General features: G+C 36.6%; 1 pseudogene; it reads right to left on the reverse strand.

Moving 5' to 3' along the window:
- Window positions 1-4,060: 4,060 nt before the first annotated feature.
- On the reverse strand, window positions 4,061-4,337 carry LOC129031606 (cytochrome c oxidase subunit NDUFA4-like; annotated as a pseudogene).
- Between the last annotated feature and the right edge of the window lie 1,215 nt (window positions 4,338-5,552).

Here is a 5,552-nt window from a genome sequence, read left to right on the forward strand (position 1 = left end):
ATTAGCTCAGAATAAACTTCTTTAAAATATTTACAGAGTTTGGTATTTTCATTAGACTGTATGCTAAGTCATAAAATAGCCTGAATAAATTTAAAAGAATTGAAATCATGCAAAGTATGTTTGCCAACCAAAATGTAGTAAAATAAGAAACTGATAACAAAAAAATTTGAAAAATTTACAAATATGTGAAAATTAAACAACACAATACTAAATAACCAATGAGTCAAAGAAGAAATTAGAAGTGAAATTAGAAAATATTCTCAGATAAGTAAAAAATAAAGACACAACATCCCAAAGCTTATGGGATGTAGCTAAAGCAGTGCTTAGAGAACATTTGATAACTGAAAATGCTTATGTTAAAAAATAAGAAATATCTCAAGTCATTAACATGCCTCCTTAAGGCACTATAAAAAGAAGAGCAACTAAACAAAAAGCAAGCAAAGGAAGAAAACAATAAGGATTAGAGAATAAGCTACTGAATAGAGGCTAGGAAAAATAATGAATAAAATCAACAGAATCAAAAATTGGATCTTTGAAAAGAATAAGAAAACTGGCAAATATTTAGTTAGACTGACCAAGCAAAAAAGAGAAAACTCAAATTACTAAAATTAAAAATGAAGCAGGGACAGTTTTACTGAAATAAATAAAATTATAGGGGAATATTATGAACAACTGCCTGTCAACAAATTGAATACTTTAGATGAAATATAAGAATTTCCACAAAGACACAAACTACCAAAACTGACCCAAGAAGAAATATAAATTTGAATAGACCTATAACAAGTAAAGAAATTGAATTACTAGGCCCAGATGGCTTTACTGGTGAACTCTACCAAGCATTTAAGTTAGAATTAGGCCAGGTGTGGTGGCTCATGCCTGTAATCCCAGCACTTTGGGAGGCCAAGGTGGGCAGATCACTTGAGGTGAGGAGTTCAAGACCAGCCTGGGATTCAACGCTGTAATCCCAGCAGCTCAGGAAGCTGAGACAGGAGAATCACTTGAACCCAGGAGGCAGAGGTTGCAGTGAGCCAAGATCACACCACTGCACTCCACCCTGGGTGACAGAGCAAAACTCTGTCTCAAAAAAATAAGTAAAAAAAAAAGTGATAATTAATAGCATACTTTATAAACTCTTCCAAAACGTAGAAGCAAGGCGAAACCTTCCCAACTGATTCAATGAGGCCAGTATTATTCTGATACCAAAACCAAATGAAGACATCACAGAAAAGAAAACTAGCACTAGCAGCTCTAGTCAGAGCAGTTATGCAATATAATAAAATAAAAGGCATCCGTATTGGAAAGGAAAAAGTATAGCTATCTCTATTGGCAGATGACAAGATCACATATATTGAAAATCCTAAGGAATCCATTAAAAACAATATTAGAACATATGAATGAGTTTGGCAAGTTGCAGAATACAAGATTATGCAAAAGTCAATTGAATTTCTATATGCTTATAATAAACATTCCAAAAATAAAATTAGGAAAACAATTCCATTTGTAATAACATTAAAAGATACTTAGGAGTACAATTAAGAAAAGAAATGCAAACCTTATACTCTGAAAACTAAAAAACATTATTTAAATAAATTAAAGACTATCCAAGTAAACAGAAAGATATCCCATGTTCATGGACTGGAAGATATAATATTGTTAAGATGACAATACTTCTCAAATTGATGTATAGATGTATCACAATCCCTATCAATGTCACAGCTAGCTTCTTCACAGAAATTGACAAGCTGATCCCAAAATTCCAATGAAAATTTAATTAATCCAGAATATCCAAAACAATGTTGAAAAAGACAAAGTAGGAGGGCTCACACTTCCTGATTTCAAAATTTACTACAAAGCTACAGTAATCAAAAACATATGGTACTGGCATAGGAAAGATATGTAGATTAATAAAACAGAATTGAAAGTCCAAAAATAAACCATTGTGTATTAGATCAATTGATTTTCAGCAAGAGTGCCAAGATATTTCAATGGAGAAAGAGTAATTTTTTTAATAAATGGTGTTGGGACAACTGGATATCCATGTGTAAAAGGAAGTTGGACCACTAACTCACACCATATACAAAAATTAACTTAAAATGAATCTAAAACCTAAATGTAAGAGCTAACTGTAAAACTTTTGAAGGAAACATAACTACAAATCTTTGTGACTTTCAATTTAGTAATGATTGCTTAGATATGAAACCAAAAGCACAATTAAAAAAAGAAAAAAAATGAAAAATTGAAAATCTTCAAAATTAAATACTTTTGTACTGAAAAGGCTATCATGTAGAAAGTTTAAAAACAGCCCACAGAATGGGAGAAAATATTTGCAAATTGCATATCTGATGAGGCATGTATATCTAGAATAGTTAGAGAACTGTCTCAACTCAGTAATGAAAAGACAACCCAATTAAAAATGAGCAAAATATCGGAACAGACAGTTCTCCAAACTAGATACACAAATGAACAATAAGCACATTAAATTATGTTCAACATCATTAATCACCAGGAAAATGCAAATCAAAACCATGATAAAATACAATGCCACACCTACTAGGTTGCTAATAATATACATTTTTAAAAAAAACAGATAACAAGTATTCAAAAAGGATGTGGAGAAATCGGGACTCTCATACATTGCTGGTGGCAATTTAAAATAATGCAGCCACTACGGAAAATGATTTGGTAGTTCCTTTGAGTTACCATATGACTCAGCAATTCTATTCCTAGGTATATACCTAAGATAAATGAAAATATAAACAATTTATAAATGAATGTTTATAGTAGTATTATTCATAATAGCCACACACTAGAAACAACCCAAACATCCAACAATTGATGAGTGGATAAATAAAATGTGATATATCCATACAATGCCATATTATTAGGCCATAAAAAGGAATGAAATGTCGATACATGGTACAACATGAGTAAGCCTTGAAAAAGAAGCCAATCACAAAAGACCACATATTGTATGATTTCACTTACATGAAATATTTAGAATAGGCAAATCTTCAGAGAAAGAAAGTAGATTCATGGTTGCATAGGCCTGGAAGGGGTGGGGAAAATGAGAGTGACTGTTAATGGCTTCTTTTAAGGGGGATGAAAATGTCCTAAAATTGATTGGGGTGATGATTTCCCAACACTGTAACAACAACAAAATAAAACGATTAGTCATGGGTTCTGTAACTAAAAACCACTAAATTGTAAATTTTAAATGGGTGGATTGTATGGTGTGTAAATTATCTCTCAACAAAGCAGCTATTAGTATCTTTAAACATGATGTAATTGTTTTTTTCTGATGTAGGAAGGAAAACCAACCATTACTGGAGAGCAGTGTTTCTCACCATTTGCCTTCACACTCTTCAATTCAGTCAGACCGAGTTCCTGCTGTACAGGATGTCTGGGTGGTAGAGTGTAATGGCTAAGAGCTAGTTGCCTGTGTTGGAATTCTGGCTTAATCACTTACTAGATGTGGGACATCAGGAAAGTTCCTTAACCTCCCTGTGCCTCAGTCCCTTTAGCTGTAAAATGAGGACATTAATAATTTCCAGCTCAAAGCGTTTTTAGGGGAATTAAAAATGCAACACATTAAACTCGTAGAACAATGCCCAGCACATAATAAGTGCTATACAAGAACTGCTTTATCCCAGCACTTCGGGATGCCAAGGTGGGCAGATCACAAGGTCAGGAGATCGAGACCATCCTGGCTAACATGGTAAAACCCCATCTCTACTAAAAATACAAAAAAATCAGCCAGGCATGGTGGCATGTCCCTGTAGTCCCAGCTAGTCATGAGGTTGAGGCAGGAGAATTGCTTGAACCCGGGAGGTGGAGGTTGCAGTGAGCCAAGATGGCACTACTGCACTACAGCTTGGGCGACAGAGTGAGATTCCGCTTCAAAAAAAGAAAAAAAAAAGAACTGCTTTATTATTTTTTCAAGTTTCAGTTATTTATTAATCAGTATAATCTACAGTAGATTACATCAACATTATTTCATGCATTTAGAGGAGAAATATATTAAGTGGAAAATTGCGTGGATGGTTGCTGGAAAACCTTCATTCTAAAGCAGCTTTATAGTGAAACATTTCATTTGGAAATCTGGACCTTCTTTCTTCAGTTCTCTGTAATCCATTCACTGAGTAGAACTTGTATTGATCATTGGGACCCAGTTTGTTCCAGGGTTCTGGGTTATTCTTTCTGTCCCAACTAACATCTGGATTGATCAATGCCAGATGCAAAAGATACAGTGCCACTCCAGTATCTCCAGTTCCAATAAATACAAAGAGGGGGATCAAGCTCCAATGCGTAGTGGCCTGACTGATGATCTGGCAGATCATGTTTGCGGTAGAGGCCTCCGATTAGAAAGGAGAGAACCAGACTAGCCACCAGGTCCTGGGCTAAGTAGTATCTGCCAACTGCTTTATTATTAACCCATTCCCCTCCCTAACACTACCCTGAATTCACCTGTCATGAGGATAGGCCAGTCTCCAGATTCCATTCCCCAGTCCACAGTGATTGGTTCAGAGATGGGCACATGAGTCCATCAGGTCAATGAGACTCAAATCTAAGACTCGGGTTGAGCTGTTGGGGTAGCAGACTCCTTTCTCCCACCTGGTCTTAAAAATATGAAGCATTTGGCTTCCAGAGGTGCAGGCAGTCATTAGAGAGCGGCAGGAGAGAACCCACCTGAAGAGGCAGTCCCATGAGTAACAACATAATTTCCTCCTTAAAATCTTTCTCCCACCATCACCACATACAGACTGGATTCAGTGATCCTTATACACAGTCCTGTAACCATCTCTGGATCTCTTAACCCTAAGGTCAGAAACATCTCCTTTTGCCCAGGGTGATCTCGGTGTAAACCTCTTGGTCCAGCATAATTATTGAGAGCTCTCCTTTCATCTTCAGGTCCCAGTTTGAATGATAAACTACATAATTATCTATCACAAAATGTATGTACGCTTACGTTGTTATTTGTTTAATTATCTGTCCTCCTTGTTAGATACTAAGCCTTGTAAAAGGCAGGAACTATAACTATATTGGCCATTGTTTTATTCCCAGTAGCTAACACAGTGCCTGGCATAGAAGCATAGAACAGGTGTTGAATAGTTGTCTGCATAATAAAAGAATAAAAGAATTTTTAAAAATCATCACCTCACCTAGTCCTAGCCCCAGGGTTTTTCACTTTCAAAATCATCACCCCTTAAAACTACCCCTAATATTTGTTTTCTAAGCTTATCTTTAAATGAATTAAAATATATCAGAAGGGGCTGGGCATGGTGGCTCATGCCTGTAATCCCAGCACTTTGGGAGGCCGAGGTGGGCGGATCACGAGGTCAGGAGATCGAGACTATCCTGGCTAACACGGTGAAATCCCGTCTCTAATAAAAATTCAAAAAATTAGCCGGGCGTGGTGGCGGGCGCCTGTAGTCCCAGCTACTCGGGAGGCTGAGGCAGGAGAATGGCATGAACCCGGGAGGTGGAGCTTGCAGTGAGCCGAGATTGCGCCACTGCACTCCAGTCTGGGCAACAGAGCAAGACTCCGTCTCAAA

Source organism: Pongo pygmaeus, chromosome 11 (genome assembly GCF_028885625.2).
Source record: "Pongo pygmaeus isolate AG05252 chromosome 11, NHGRI_mPonPyg2-v2.0_pri, whole genome shotgun sequence".
In the NCBI taxonomy this organism is placed as follows: Eukaryota; Metazoa; Chordata; class Mammalia; order Primates; family Hominidae; genus Pongo; species Pongo pygmaeus.